This window comes from Procambarus clarkii, chromosome 79 (assembly GCF_040958095.1).
Source record: "Procambarus clarkii isolate CNS0578487 chromosome 79, FALCON_Pclarkii_2.0, whole genome shotgun sequence".
Lineage (NCBI taxonomy): Eukaryota > Metazoa > Arthropoda > Malacostraca > Decapoda > Cambaridae > Procambarus > Procambarus clarkii.
The window spans coordinates 6,784,211-6,801,699 of NC_091228.1; the positions used below are offsets into that span (position 1 = coordinate 6,784,211).

Here is a 17,489-nt window from a genome sequence, read left to right on the forward strand (position 1 = left end):
CACACACACACACACACACACACACACACACATACACACACACACAAACACTCATTTGTAATCAGCGCTCTGATTTTTAACTTGGCTTTACACACACACACACACACACACACACACACACACACACACACACACACACACACACAACTGAGAGGAGGGCCGAAAGAGCAGAGCTCAACCCCCGTAAGCACAACTAGGTGAATACAACTAGGTGAGTACAACTAGGTGAGTATACACACACACACACACACACACACACACACACACACATACACACACATACATTTTGGAGGCTGACTCCATGCACAGTTTCAAGTGTAGATATGATAGAGCCCAAAAGGCTTTGAAACCTGTACACCTGTTGATTGACGGTTGAGAGGCGGGACCAAAGAGCCAGAGCTCAACCCCCGCAAGCACAAGTAGGTGAGTACAAATAGGTGAGTACACACACAGTATGGGTGTGTAAGGGGCCGGTGGCTGAGTAGACAGCACGCTTGATACGTAGTCATGTGGACCGGGGGTTCGATTCCTGGGGCCGGCAGAAACAAAATGGGCAGAATTTCTTTCAACCCTGAAGCCCCTGTTACCTAGCAGTAAATAGGTACCTGGGAGTTAGACAGCTGTTACGGAGCTACTTCCTGGGTATGTGTGTGTGTGTGTGTGTGTGTGTGTGTGTGTGTGTGTGTGTGTGTGTGTTCTGGATAAGGCCACAGTATGAAACAGAAAAAAATATGAAGGTACAGCCACTTACTGCTCACCTAGAGAAACCATTCAAATTCCTTCCTATTCTGGCCCCCATCTAACCAAGTAGGCAGAGTCCACCTCTCTCACTACCAAGGCTGAGACCTCACATCCAACTCTCAGAAGACACTAGGAAGCTGAACACAAATGCCTGAGTGTTACTTGAGACCTAATCCTCTCCTCCTTCTGTAATAGTGTCATGTATTCTAACGTTTCAACCTATAGATTCTGTCTCAGACCAATCAAACCAACGATATATGTAGGTTTTTAATTTTTTTTTAAATTTTGCCCCGAGTGGCGAGTTTATTGGGCAGCGCCACTCATCTTGTGAGTGAACATACCGCCATAGCAGAATGTACAACACTCCCCAATAGGAAGAAAACCCGCTGGGTTGTTCATCCTGTCACTTGTACCCAGACACATCTGGGACTTGCTTAACTGTCTCAAGTGAACAGGTTTTATATTTTGGTCCACTGCCACAAAGGTGAATTGACTCTTCCGATCCCAAACACCAGCCTGTGTGTGTGTGTTCCGGCCTCCGTACCATGGCAAGGGACGTGTTTAGGTGGGATATCTCGTCCATCTCCACCCTCAATCAACAGCTTCTATCCCCCCACCCCGACCTCTCCCCCCTTCCCTTCAATTCACTCTCCGACCTATTCACCTAGCCACATGAGATACTGGTTTTTACACGACCTGTAAAAACCTCCCCCCCCCCACCTACCCCCACCTATTCCCTTCATCCAACACCCTATCTTCTACCTATCCCCCCTCCCCACAATCCATCTATCATCCAGCTCTCGTCAGAGCAGTGACGATGGTTGTGGTGTTGAGGTGATGGTGATGATTGTGGGAGTGGGAGGGAGGGGGGATTGTGGTGGTAGTTGTTAGTGTTGATGGTGATTGTGGTGGTTAAAGAGGGGAGCTGGTTATGGTGATAGGATGGGGCAAGAATTATGGTAAAAAGGTTGATAGTGATAATGATAGTGGTAGTGTTGTGTTGGAGATGTTTTTCCAGTTTTGGGATGACTGTGGTGATGGTAGATGGTGATGGTAGATGGTAGGGAGTGAGGGTGATGATAAGGGGTGATAGTGATAGTGGAGGTGATAGTGATGGTGATAGTGACGACGGAAACCCCACACTAGACATCCCCGCGGCCTCTAAACGTTTTTAAAACAACAAATTATCAACTTATCCATCAAAACTCCCCCAAAAATATATTTATATGTGAGTAGATCGTCAGTACAAGAACTTCCGCCAATATTAATGTTGCTGCCGCAGTAGCAACCTTCGTCTTGGTAGAGCAACAACAACACAACTCCTGAAGAAAAAATTATTTGACAATCCCGGAAGTAATACGAAAGCTGGTGTGCGGTTTCCGTAGATTTTAATCAAACTAACGCTTATCCCACGGGGATACTAACCATCCCACGAGAATATTAACTATCCCACGAGGATATTAACCATCCCACGAGGTACTATAACCATCCTTCGAGATGGGGATTTTGGCATCACATTATTATCTCTTGAAACAATCTATGTAATCCTTTATAATCCTTTAATCCTTCTATGGTAGCTGTATAAATGCAGATATACACATATTAATGAGAATTTAAGGCACTTTGTCGAGGAGTTTCTGTATGTACAATGAATGGTGATGGGCAGACGATAGTGGTTATCTTGAGGTTATCTTGAGATGATTTCGGGGCTTTTTAGTGTCCCCGCGGCCCGGTCCTCGACCAGGCCTCCACCCCCAGAAAGCAGCCTGTGACAGCTGACTAACACCCAGGTACCTATTTTTACTGCTAGGTAACAGGGGCATAGGGTGAAAGAAACTCTGCCCATTGTTTCTCGCCGGCGCCCGGGATCGAACCCGGGACCACAGGTTCACAAGTCCAGCTTGCTGTCCGCTCGGCCGACCGGTGATGGTGTAAGACATATGGAGTTTAAGTACTTTATATGTATATATAAATATATATATCTGACATCAAAACTGGATGTGATATGTACATATATATATATTATGTATATATATATATATATATATATATATATATATATATATATATATATATATATATATATATATATATATATGTATATATATATGTATATGTATATATATATATATATATGTATATATATATAGATAACAACAACAGCAAGCAAACAAAATCAAATACATTCTTGCATTGTTAAGGCATTCGAGGAATGTGTTTGTTTGAGCAAACAAACAAAAACAACAAACAAATAGTGGCAGTATGATTGAAGTATACACAAGGTGTCCGGAAGCTGTAATTAGCGATCGTCTCTTTCATTTTTCTTGTTTTTTTTGTTGTTGCTTGTTAAAGGCGAGGCGTTCCGCTTCTCTTACTGGTCAGCAACACTGTGCCACACTGGCCAATGGGCGAAGAGACTCGCTGCGGCCTTAGATTTGATTGGCTCCCCGTTGAATGAGAAGAGTTTGTAACCGAATGAAAGAAACTGCCAACTTGCCACATTTTCCAGCCTATGTAATATTCTCTCACACATAACTGTGTTTAGTAATGTTTTCTGATGGACGGACGAAGCCACTCAGACCGCATGGAGCTTGAACAAGCTAGTTAACGCCTCTATAAACATTACTGTGTATGTCAGTCTCTAGGGGAGTGTATGGGACGTGTCTATGTCCTTGTCAATGTGCCTTACCAGCATCTTCTCGTGGACGCACCTTTCCGTTAGGGCGATATAGCAATTAAGATTCCGCATAAGGAGGGAGCCATTGTGTGAGGTGACAGTTGACCTGATCTGTCCGTCGATCACTCAGGAAGCCAGTTCAGGTGTCTCTCCCTGAAACGGAAATCAGAGGAACCGTCGACTGAGTTAGATGATGCATTCTGAAATCTGTGCTCGTGAGCAATGCTAGACAACGTGCAGACAGACCCCTGAACGTCTCCCAAGGAAATTGCCTTGAGATTCTGTGATGTCTTTTTCTACAAATTGAGCTTGAAAATGCTCGTTAATCTCCGGATTTCGGGGTGTTACAAGCAGCAGCGTCAATGACTTTAGATGTTAGTGTAAAAAAGAGCTGTTATGAAACGAGTCTGGAGCTCTGTATGGCCCCGAGTGTGGTGATCCTCTTGAGACGAAAGCTATTGGGAACGACCAAAAGACAGAGACAAGTGTGGTAAAGTGTGGCGACGCCGTTATACTACATGAGGCTATCACCCGCCAAATCCTCAGTTAGTCGCCCTGGAACCGCCAAGTTTTAAACGTTGCAAGGAGTGTGTTTACATCCGGTGAGTGCTTCTGGGGAGTGTTTGTGGGGAGAGGGACCAGTTCTGGCCGAGACGCTATAAGAGACACACTCAGGTAGGTGAGTGCTTCTGTGTGTGCTGGCGGGAGTGACACGACTTGTGTCGAGACACTCACGCTCGTGGGTGTAACTCAGAGCCCCTGAAGGAGTGACACAACACTGGAACACACTTCAACAGGTTAGAATTGACGAAAGTGTATATGGCACTCATAAGACACGAAATACGCCATACCATGTGATGAGTGTGTTTGTGAGAGAGCGTGTGAGTGTCATGTCATCGCCTCGAACCCTCACAACTCACAATATTGGGCTCTTGCGACTGCTTGACATAGAGGGATTCGAACCCCCCCCCACGTTCTGATAATGTCAGCCAGGTGAGTGTTGGTGACAGTCGTCCTTACACAAAAGCTCTCTGTAGTGTTATGATCGACAAAGTACCGACTTAGTCGACAACTTAGTAAGCTAAATATTATATATATTCTATGGTTCAACATTTGTGAAAGTTTTTCTGATTTAATTACACGGCTTTCCTTACTGGAACCTTTACAGGGTTTGTGTAAATTCCGTATTTTTTAACGAATTCATTCGAGCCAATCTTAGGAAATGATTTAACAAAAATATATACTTTAAGTACACTTCGAACATGATATTATATATATATATATATATATATATATATATATATATATATATATATATATATATATATATATATATATATATATATATATATATATATATATATATATATATGTCGTACCTAGTAACCAGAACGCACTTCTCAGCCTACTATGCAAGGCCCGATTTGTCTAATAAGCCAATTTTTCCTGAATTAATATATTTTCTATAATTTTTTCTCATGAAATGATAAAGCTACCCATTTCATTATGTATGAGGTCAATTTTTTTATTGGAGTTAAAATTAACGTAGATATGCGACCGAACCTAACCAACCCTACCTAACCTAACCTAACCTATCTTTATAGGTTAGGTTAGATTAGGTAGCCGAAAAAGTTAGGTTAGGTTAGGTAGGTTAGGTAGTCTAAAAAACATTAATTCATAAAAACTTGGCTTATTAGGCAAATCGGGCCTTGCATAGTAGGCTGAGAAGTGCGTTCTGGCTACTAGGTACGACATATATATATATATATATATATATATATATATATATATATATATATATATATATATATATATATATATATATATATATATATATATACCAGTGTTGCGAAAAAAAGGAAATACATTTGTGCACCCCATTACTTTACATTCCGTTTTCTTTAACACAATCAACCCAACTCTAGTCACATCAATAGTGAGAAATATATAATATAAACAATTTGATTTATTTGGCGTTTTTGCGTTCCTTATTTACTTTATAGATAAAGTACATAAGGTGAATTTATCAATTTACTTTATAAATGGTGAACGATTTGTGAGCTAGGACCAGAAACTGCTCACAAGACGGTATAAGGGAACAACAGAACAAGCACCTCTCTCTCCCTCTCTCTCACACACACTCTTCAAGTAGTGACACGTGTAGACACTCTCCTCACTCCCCCCCCCCCAGGTGGTGAGAGAGAGAGAGAGAGAGAGAATATATTGTTTTTATTATAATTTTCTACCACAGACGTGGCCGGGCATTTGCAATGCTAATCAACCAACATTTTCTTCTGTCCTCCATGGACAGGGATGTGTTGAACATATAGTTCAGGGATTTATTTAACAATCAACCACAGATATTAAGCACTTAACCACTGAAGGTGATTGAGATGGTTTTACAAGCTCAGGTTATATAGTTATAATGGGAGGATACGAACCAGAGGCCATACGAAGAATCAGTTTGGCTGCTGTTACGTACATGTTGTACGAGACAAGTTGTACTGTGTTTCTCAGGTTAATCTGTCTCTCTCTCTCTCTCTCTCTCTCTGTCTCTTAGGATAATCTGTCTCTCTCTCTCTCAGTCTCTCAGGTTAATCTCTTTCTCTCTCTCTGTGTCTCAGGTTAATCTCTCTCTCTCTCTGTCTCTCAGGTTAATCTGTCTCTGTCTCTCTCTGTCTCTCAGGTTAATCTCTCTCTCTCTCTCTCTCTCTCTCTCTCTCTCTCTCTCTCTCTCTCTCTCTCTCTCTCTCTCTCTCTCTCTCTCTCTTTCTCTCTCTCTCTCTCTCAGGTTAATTTGTCTCTCTCTCTGTGTCTCTCAGGTTAATCTGTCTCTCTGTCTCTCTCTGTCTCAGTTTAATCTGTCTCTCTCTCTCTGTGTCTTTCAGGTTAATCTCTCTCTCTGTCTCTCTCCGTCTCAGGTTAATCTGTCTCTCTCTCTGGTGAATACTCAGGATAGACCAGTGGATCATGGGCTGGGTGTGGAGTGCTGGGGTTGGGGAGTCTGTGCATGCCGTTAAGGGGGAGTCGGCTGATAGATTGATATAAAGATTAAGCTGCCCAAAAGGCGGCACGGGCATGAATAACCCGTAAAAGTTAAGGAGTCTGAAATAAAATCATGATAAAGCGAAGTATATGTGCAGGTTAGATAAGAGAAGGGACATTTGAATCTTTTAAAAGGGACATTAAGGGAAGGGACATTTGAATCTTTTAAAAGGGACATTAAGGGAAGGGACATTTGAATCTTTTAAAAGAGACATTAAGGGAAGGGACATTTGAATCTTTAATATGTTATTAAAAATGAAAAATGAGCATAAATAGCTATTATACTCTCTTGTATATAAAGCAAATAATAGTTAAAAAGATTTTTTACCTGGGAATGAAGTTAATTTTACTCTCATACGGGATCTGGAATGTTTCGCTAAGTTTAACTTAGCACCCTGAGAGGCATAGGAAATAAATGCTAAATATTAATTGCAATATTTATAGTCTATTCAGGTGTGCTGTGAGAAGAGGTGATTACCTTGTCGAGGTGACAGGTTCATTAAATCCTATATTCTCATTGGTCGGCTGGGGAGGTGGTGGAAGACGGGTCAATTAAGCAGCATTTTCCCATTGTTCGATCCCATGGAAGGATGAACCTATGTATGATCCGGCATTTCGTAATTAGATGAGAAAGGAAGGGAACTATCAGGAGAGAGCGCCAAGGCATTTTGACTATATAGCACTGGGAAGGGGTCAGGATAAGGATTTGGGATGGGACGGAGGGAAAGGAATGGTGCCCAACCACTTGTGGACGGTCGAGGGGATTAAACGCCGACCTGCATGAAGCGAGACCGTCGCTCTACCGTCCAGCCCAAGTGGATGAGAGTGACTGATGTATCCACCTAATTTTAATTGTGGTGGTTGAGCTTCGGCTCTTTGGTCCCGCCTCTCAACTGTCAATCAACTGGTTGTACAGGTTCCTGAGCCTATTGGGCTCTAATCATATCTACATTTGAAACTGTGTATGGAGTCAGCCTCCATCACATCTAAAGTGCTTTGGCTACATCTTAATTTCAAGTGATCGTTATATCCGTCGAATTACTTCAATACCGATGATCAGGAACTTCCTGGAGGAAAAGTTAAGGTGTAGGAGGAAGTGATGTTCACTGACGCCTTCTTGTAAGAGCCCAATCAGGAATCCTAACGACCGGTGATTATTATGCCTGAATGTGCTTGTGGGGGGCGTGGGGGGGGGGGGGGGTGGCGTGGGGGGCGTGGGAGGGCGTGGGAGTCACAATCTACTCAAATACTATCTACGATATACCACAAATATCGTCAGTAGCGATATACTATCTCCATTATATATCTATATACATCATCAAATAATATATGATGAATTAGGGAGAAATATATATATTTTTCCCCGAGTGGGTCGTTTATATATCGTCAAATTCATCATATTTTGTTGGGGGGTTATGATCTTTGACAAGCCGCCGGCTTTCTGTCCTCGTCGAGGCTACTAGAATTAGTGGCCCCTCAGGTAAATTCGGGTAAATGATACACACACATAGGAGTGATTCCTTGTAGCGAGAGGCACATGTATGGACGGATTCATAATATTGGGGAATACATTGTGTGAGGGATGAGAAGAGAAAGTATACATAGTGTCTGGGTAGAGGAAGTATACATAATGACTGGGAAGAGAAAGTATACATAGTGTCTGGGAGGAGGAAGTATACATAGTGTCTGGGTAGAGGAAGTATACATAGTGTCTGGGAAGAGAAAGTATACATAGTGTCTGGGAGGAGGAAGTATACATAGTGTCTGGGAAGAGGAAGTATACATAGTGTCTGGGAAGAGAAAGTATACATAGTGTCTGAGAAGAGAAAGTATACATAGTGTCTGAGAAGAGGAAGTATACATAGTGTCGGGGAAGAGGATGTATACATAGTGTCTGGGAAGAGGAAGTATACATAGAGTGGAGGGGAGGAGGGAGGGAGAGAGGGAGGGGTCTCGTAGCACAGTGGCTACGTTCTCCGTTCTCAATCAGGGAGGGGGGGGGGTTGAACACATTTTCTTTCGCCTAATACCTCTGTTCACCTAACGATAAATAGGTACCCGGGAGTTATGTAACTGTTGTGGGGGATTGAACTCTGGGAAGAATGAGTAGTTTGACCTTTGAGGAGGGGGGGGGAGGCCCTCGATATAAGCCTAAATTATATATATATATATATATATATATATATATATATATATATATATATATATATATATATATATATATATATATATATGTGTGTGTTCCTGTCTCCAACAACGGGAATTATGTATCTTATTGTAGTATACATACAATAAGATACATAATGGGAAGGATACATAATGTCATACATTCCATTCCTTGTATGGATACAATTTCCTACTATCCACCAGGAGCCAGATTCACGAAGCAGTTACTCAAGCACTTACGAACCTGTCCATCTTTTCTCAATCTTTGGCGGCTTTGTTTACAATTATTAAACAGTTAATGAGCTCCGAAGCACAAGGAGGCTGTTTATAACAATAACAACAGTTGATTGGCAAGTTTTCATGCTTGTAAACTGTTTAATAAATGTAACCAAAGCCGTCAAAGACTGAGGAAAGATGTACACGTTCGTAAGTACTTGCGTAACTCCTTCGTAAATCTGGCCCCCAGGTTCGTAAGTACTTGCGTAACTCCTTCGTGAATCTGGCCCCCAGGTTCGTAAGTACTTGCGTAACTCCTTCGTGAATCTGGCCCCCAGGTCCTCATTTTGTCATCTTTTTCATTTGTCTCTTACCCTCTTCCTTAACATCTTACATCTCCTCTCACCTCTTTAATCTCTCTCCTCCCATCCCTTCCTGTTCTCTCTCCTCTTTCTCTCGTTTGGACGGAGTAAATATAGCGGAGAGATAATTATATTGTGATAAGCTTAACCTGGACTATAATATATAGGATCACCTCTATATGTCAGTATTGGGGAGTGGCACTCATCCTGTGAGTGGACACACCGCCATAGTGAGAGTATTGGGGAGTGGCACTCATCCTGTGAGTGGACACACCGCCATAGTGACAGTATTGGGCAGCGTCACTCATCCTGTGAGTGGACACACCGCCATAGTGAGAGTATTGGGCAGCGCCACTCATCCTGTGAGTGGACACACCGCCATAGTGACAATATTGGGCAGCGCCACTCATCCTGTGAGTGGACACACCGCCATAGTGACAGTATTGGGCAGCGCCACTCATCCTGTGAGTGGACACACCGCCATAGTGACAGTATTGGGCAGCGCCACTCATCCTGTGAGTGGACACACCGCCATAGTGACAGTATTGGGCAGCGCCACTCCTCTTGTGAGCGGACACACCGCCATAGCAGCATGTACAACACTCCCCAATAGGAAGAAAACCCGCTGGGTTGTTCATCCTGTCACTTGTACCCAGACACACCTAAGACTTGCTTTACCCCACCTGGCTGTTTCATACGTCTAAACATCACTGTATCATACAGTTTCCCATCACTGTATCATACAGCATCCCATCACTGTATCATATACACTCACATGACCCTGGGATAGATCTGATCTACACATAACTTAAGCAAATTTAGTCACGTTACAGAAAGAAATCAGAGTCTAAATAAAGAGCCAAACTAAATAATATTAAGAAAAATAAGCAATTATATTTTTTTTAATAAAGCCATAAACAGTTCCCTGTTTTGTTTACATACAGAGTGTGGACGGAAGGCTAGACAGCGTGAGATTGAAGAGGATAGACAGAAGTGTGAGATGAAGAAAGGGGCGGATAGACAGGAAGATTAGGATAGAGAGATGAGGGAGAAGAGACTAGGACAGACAGACGAGGACATGAGTCAGTGACAGGCAAACAGGTACAGGCAGACGGGGATAGGGACGGGGGGGGGGACAGGGGATAGAAGGAGTGAGATCAGACACACAAGTGCACGATAAGTGTACCATAAAATGATTGATATAGAGAGCCATTGAACAGGCCTTATCTGGGTCATGGGCCAAGTGTTGGTCCGTGCCAGGACGAAGGCTGGTCCTTAGTGTACACACTCACTCTACACAGGACGCAAGCAGGTCCTGTGGTGTACACGCAGGACGCAGGCAGGTCCTGTGGTGTACACGTAGGACGCAGGCAGGTCCTGTGGTGTACATGTAGGACGCAGGCAGGTCCTGTGGTGTACACGTAGGACGCAGGCAGGTCCTGTGGTGTACACGTAGGACGCAGGCAGGTCCTGTGGTGTACACGTAGGACGCAGGCAGGTCCTGTGGTGTACATGTAGGACGCAGGCAGGTCCTGTGGTGTACATGTAGGACGCAGGCAGGTCCTGTGGTGTACACACAGGACGCAGGCAGGTCCTGTGGTGTACATGTAGGACGCAGGCAGGTCCTGTGGTGTACATGTAGGACGCAGGCAGGTCCTGTGGTGTACACGTAGGACGCAGGCAGGTCCTGTGGTGTACACGTAGGACGCAGGCAGGTCCTGTGGTGTACATGTAGGACGCAGGCAGGTCCTGTGGTGTACACACAGGACGCAAGCAGGTCCTGTGGTGTACACGTAGGACGCAGGCAGGTCCTGTGGTGTACATGTAGGACGCAGGCAGGTCCTGTGGTGTACACACAGGACGCAAGCAGGTCCTGTGGTGTACACGTAGGACGCAAGCAGGTCCTGTGGTGTACACGTAGGACGCAGACAGGTCCTTAGTGTATACTCACTCTACACAGGACGCAAGCAGGTCCTGTGGTGTACACGTAGGACGCAGGCAGGTCCTGTGGTGTACACACAGGACGCAAGCAGGTCCTGTGGTGTACACGTAGGGCGCAAGCAGGTCCTGTGGTGTACACGTAGGACGCAAGCAGGTCCTGTGGTGTACACGTAGGACGCAGACAGGTCCTGTGGTGTACACGCAGGACGCAGGCAGGTCCTGTGGTGTACACGCAGGACGCAGGCAGGTCCTTAGTGTACACACACACTCTACACAGGACGCAAGCAGGTCCTGTGGTGTACACGCAGGACGCAGGCAGGTCCTGTGGTGTACACGCAGGACGCAGGCAGGTCCTGTGGTGTACACGCAGGACGCAGGCAGGTCCTTAGTGTACACACACACTCTACACAGGACGCAAGCAGGTCCTGTGGTGTACACGCAGGACGCAGGCAGGTCCTGTGGTGTACACGCAGGACGCAGGCAGGTCCTGTGGTGTACACGCAGGACGCAGGCAGGTCCTTAGTGTACACACACACTCTACACAGGACGCAAGCAGGTCCTGTGGTGTACACGCAGGACGCAGGCAGGTCCTTAGTGTACACACATACTCTACACAGGACGCAAGCAGGTCCTGTAGTGTACACTCTCCTAAACGGACAAATAACAAGCTCACACACACACACACACACACACACACACACACACACACACACACACACACACACACACACACACACACACACACACACACACACACACGCACAAGCATGTGCTAAGCAACTAAGCATGAAATCAAAGTACAGGCAACTGGAGGCCGGATAAACAATAACACAACACAGGGGAGAGAAACCCCTCATAGAACCGGACAGACAAAGGAATCAGAGCTTCACATATCCCCGAACCTCCCTGGAAACACAAACCGAAACTGTCTCTATTTTCCGCTTGTAACAACTTGTAATAAAGTTGTTACATCTTGGCTTAATGTGTTTATGACGTATTGGAACGTTGTTACAACTTGATATATTGGTTGTTATAACTGGTTAAGTGGTGTTAAAACTTGTTCGAACGTTGTACCAACGTCGTAGTTTCGGTGTGTGTTTGGAGGGACAGGTCCCCAGAAGCCCACCTCAAGCGAATATCAGCAGCAAACGGAGGGATATTAACTACCACATTTCCGGAATAAATACCAGGGAGTCGTTCAATATATCAGACCAATTCAAGGATATGTGACACCAGAATCGCTGCATCTTTGAACGTTGAATATAAATCTGAAGAACGCTCAGAGGTAGGCCCCCAGACTGGTCCCAGAGCTGAGAGGTATGAGCTACGAGTAACGACTTAAAAAAGGGATTAAAGGTTGAGAGGTGGGACTCAAGAACCTGAGCTCACCCTAGATAAGTACAACTAGGTGAAGGGACCTGAGTGTGAAGGGACCTGCTCTCCAAGCCTTGTGTCTCAGCAGCATCTTAAATTACACATATGGATCATGCATTCTTTTTGGTACATGTATGGGACTCAGGGTACATGTATGGGGTCCCGGGGTACATATATGGGGTCCCGGGGTACATGTATGGGGTCCCGGGGTACATGCATGGGGTCCCGGGGTACATGTATGGGGTCCCTGGGTACATATATGGGGTCCCGGGGTACATGTATGGGGTCCCAGGGTACATGTATGGGACTTAGGGTACATGTATGAGGTCCTGGGGTACATGTATGGGGTCCCAGGTACATGTATGGGGTCCCGGGGTACATGTATGGGACTTAGGGTACATGTATGGGACTTAGGGTACATGTATGGGGTCCCGGGGTACATGTATGGGGTCCTGGGGTACATGTATGGGGTCCCGGGGTACATGTATGGGACTTCGGGTATATGTATGGGGTCCCGGAGTACATGTATGGGACTTAGGGTACATGTACGGCGTCCCCGGGTACATGTATGGGACTTAGGGTACATGTATGGGGTCCTGGGGTACATGTGTGGGGTCCCAGGGTACATGTATGGGGTCCCGGGGTACATGTATGGGGTCCCAGGGTACATGTATGGGGTCCTGGGGTACATGTGTGGGGTCCCGGGGTACATGTATGGGGTCCCGGGGTACATGTATGGGGTCCCGGGGTACATGTATGGGATCTCAGGGTAACACAGTAGTCACTCGACACAACATAACCCAGACGCCATCACCGTCACCATCAACTGATGGTTCTCACTGTTGTGTCTCTCTCACAGTACTTGCTTCACTATAGTCTCTCCAACACCTACCATGCCTCCCTCCCTCTCTCCCTCCCTCCCTCACTCTCTCCCTCCCTCCCTCACTCTCTCCCTCCATTCATATCATTATGAAACAGTAATAAGGGGAGCAAGAGATTAAAGTCTTAAACTCGAGGATATTAACTAACAGAAAATAACCAAACACACACACCGAAACTACGACGTTGGTGCAACGTTCCAACAAGTTTTAACACCTCCTAACCAGTTATAACAACCAATATAGCAAGTTGTAACAACGTTCCAATACGTCATAAACACGTTAAGCCAAGATGTAACAACTTTATTACAAGTTGTAACAAGCGGAAAATAGAGATAGTTTCGGTTTGTGTTTCCAGGGAAGACCCCGAAGGGGGTACTGAGACATGCAGAGTAAAACTAGTAGAGTTGGCTGACAAACACTTCTTAAACGTCATATTCCAATTATGTCGAAAGGGCAGCATGAATTAAGAAGGGGAAAAATCGATCTTAGCAAACTTGATAGAGTTCTACAAGAGGGTTACTCAAATATTTCAAGATACTAATACCTGGGTGGACTGTATTTTCCTAGACTATCAAACAGCATTTGACACTTTTTCTCACGAAAGACAGGAAAACAAGATGGAAAAGCAGGGTGGAATAATTTTGGGAAATTTGAAGTGGATAAAGTAGTATGTAAAGGACAGAAAACAAAGAGTCAGAAAGTGGGTTTCAAGCTGGAGAAATGTATGGAGCAAGAGGGCTTAGTTCTCAAACCATTTCTGCACCTACATTACGTGAATGACCTACTCAAGGGAGTGATCTCGTACTTGTCAATGTTCGCAGACGACACAAAGCTGTGTCGACTGTTGACCAGACCACACACTAGAATTTGAAGGGACGACGACGTTTCGGTCCGTCCTGGACCATTCTCAAGTCAAGAATCGACTTGAGAATGGTCCAGGACGGACCGAAACGTCGTCGTCCCTTCAAATTCTAGTGTGTGGTCTGGTCAACATACTTCAGCCACGTTATTGTGACTCATCGCCTGCAAAGCTGTGTCGTTTGCAGACGACACAGCTTCACACGACACGACGACACGACACAGCTTCACACGACACGACGACACGACACAGCTTCACACGACACGACGACACGACACAGCTTCACACGACACGACGACACGACACAGCTTCACACGACACGACGACACGACACAGCTTTGTCGACTTCTATTTTTACTTTCTGTGGAAAGCAAAAGTAGAAGATGACTGCAGGAAGTTACAGAAGGACCTTGACCATTTCCAGGAGTAGGAAATTAAGCGATTGTTGGAATTCATTCCCCACAAGTATATGATAACGAAGATGGAAAAGATAGTAATGAGACAAGAACGTATCTACACCATAAAGGAATGCAACTAGAGGAGTCAGAAAGTGAGAAAGACTTGGGAGAGGACACAGTCGATTAAGGCAGCGTCTGGGATCCTCTCAGACGTAGGTTCGAATCCTCATCACAACCCTTGTGGATTTATTCATTTAGGTGTTGATATAATTCCAACACTGACACAGGAGGCACACATAAACAGGGTAACATTTGCATCATATGAAATGCTAACAGACATTAGAACATCATTTAGAAACCTAAATCAGGATTCATTTAATGCAGTCTACACAGCATTTGTCAGACAAATAAAGGAATATGCAGCAATAGCATGGAATCCGCACTTTATGAAGTACAAAACTAAAATTGAAAAAACACAGGAGTTTGCAACACGATTTGAGCTAGAGTTAAGAATATTAAATTATGAGAACTAATGGAACTAGACCTCACAGCTCTAGAGAAAACACAGAGTGGATATGATCTCAACATACGAGATAACGAGGGAATAGAGAAGGCGGAGAACGACAACCTGCTTAAATAGAGAGAAGAAGATATAAGGATATAAGTGGAAGCTGGAAACGCAAATCAGAGATACGTAAGGAAATATTCGTTCCCTGTACGAGTTGTCATCAAGTGAAATACGCTGAAAAAAGAAGTTCTAGAAGCCACCTCCAACCCCAAAATTTTAAAGCTAGATTTGGACAGGGGGCCTCGTAGCCTGGTGGATAGCGCGCAGGACTCGTAATTCTGTGGCGCGGGTTCGATTCCCGCACGAGGCAGAAACAAATGGGCAAAAGTTTCTTTCACCCTGAATGCCTCTGTTACCTAGCAGTAAATAGGTACCTGGGAGTTAGCCAGCTGTCACGGGCTGCTTACTGGGGGTGGAGGCCTGGTCGAGGACCGGGCCGCGGGGACACTAAAAAGCCCCGAAATCATCTCAAGATAACCTCAAGAAGGCATTTGAACATTAGGAGAGTTAAAATATAACGGAACAAATACAACAGAACCAGTAGGCAAAGAGCTAAACCTTCCTCCTCCGTAGACACTGTTAGGCAAGTACTGATAGGTATATACACCCATCCTGTCTCCCTCCATCCCACACCCACACACCCTCTCTCCCCTACACCCACACACACACTCCACTCCTCTCCAACTTAAACACTCACTCTCTCACCTACCAGCACCCCCCTACCCACCCCTACTCTCCCTCCCTCTCCCCTCTCACCCCTACTCTTCCTCCCACCCTCCCACATACCCCCTCCCACCTCCTCCCACCTTCAAGTAACAAGTACCGAGAGCGCTATGACCTTGAAAATTCGCCAGACTTCATTCCTGACTGTCATAATTAACTTTCAAGTGGCTAGTCTAGCTTTTTCGTGTTACTTTTTTAACAGGCTCTTGCAGTACTACTATATATATATATATATATATATATATATATATATATATATATATATATATATATATATATATATATATATATATATATATATATATATTGGTAACAGTCTTGTAAACATATGTTGTTGAATATGACCGAAAGGGTAAGATTAATGATTCTAAGACGAATTTTCTCAATATTTCTTATTTTTTTTCTACACTATGTCGAGGGAAGTTGAAAAATTAACTCTCCAAAGCTCATTTTCACACTATATTTATGGTCTGACGCCTAGGGAAGCGTTTCGCAAGGCACTCCTTACATTTCCAAAGACAAATTTGCCATACTCTGCCAATATTTATATTCTCTTGGGCGTGAGGTGTTACAGGACATGATTGAGACGAACAAGTGGATCAATAGCACAATGGATATGCGAGGAATATCGAGTTATGCCACACATAGCTCTCTTTCTTGCTCTATAGAGGAATGAGCATGTACTCCGTCTGGAAAGGTATTGTCTAAATTCAAGTGTCGGTGGGAGAGAAATGAACAGAAACAATGAGTTCCCCAATGAGAGTGAGAGAGGAATGAGGGTCCTCCCTCACACAGTCATAGGATGGGTATTTTTAACCCTCTTTACCGGGAATGATCCAATTAGTATGTGCTTATGGAAGAGAGAGAGAGAGAGAGAGAGAGAGAGAGAGAGAGAGAGAGAGAGAGAGAGAGAGAGAGAGACAAGGGAAGGGAATTATCAGGGGGGGGGGAAGCACCAAGCCATTACGACTATATAGCACTTGGAAGGGGTCAGGATAAGGATTTGGGATGGGACGGAGGGAAGGAATTATGCCCAACCACTTGGACGGTCGGGGATTGAACGCCGACCTGCATGAAGCGAGACCGTCGCTCTACCGTCCAGCCCAAGTGGTAGAGAGAGAGAGAGAGAGAGAGAGAGAGAGAGAGAGAGAGAGAGAGAGAGAGAGAGAGAGAGAGAGAGAGAGAGAGAGAGAGAGAGAGAGAGAGAGAGGGGGACAGACAGACAGTGTGTGTGTGTGAAAGTGGAGTTAAGGGGTTTATGAACTGGGGTTGAAGAGTATAAGTGGGTCCGTCGAGGAGAAATGGGGGGGAGGAAGGGAGGGGGAAAGGGGGTGGGGGGTGGGGAAGAAGGGAGGAGGGGGGGGGGATCCCGTGACGCCACAGACGTACCAGACAATGGCACTGTGGCAATAAAGTCCTCTGATGGCTTGTCCGTGACGTCTGGAATGGCAACATTGCCATCCTAGAAGCACTTCACTCAGAGATTAAAATAAAAAAAAAATGGTGGCAGAGTTGGTCACCCTTATAGATCACTGTCA

At 44.8% G+C, this 17,489-nt stretch overlaps 1 protein-coding gene across 4 annotated transcripts in view; it reads left to right on the plus strand.

Annotated features, from left to right (window-relative positions):
- Nucleotides 1-3,926: 3,926 nt before the first annotated feature.
- The window catches only part of LOC123764498 (uncharacterized), a 157,834-nt gene continuing 144,271 nt past the window's right edge, over nt 3,927-17,489 (plus strand). Inside the window, exon 1 of one of the 4 annotated variants that reach the window (XM_045752383.2) lies at nt 3,927-4,020. The gene's annotated coding sequence lies outside the window, so the exon portion shown is untranslated. Of the gene's footprint in view, nt 4,216-17,489 lie in introns of all 4 variants that reach the window. The other 3 variants (XM_045752384.2, XM_045752386.2, XM_045752385.2) reach the window with 3 other exon arrangements.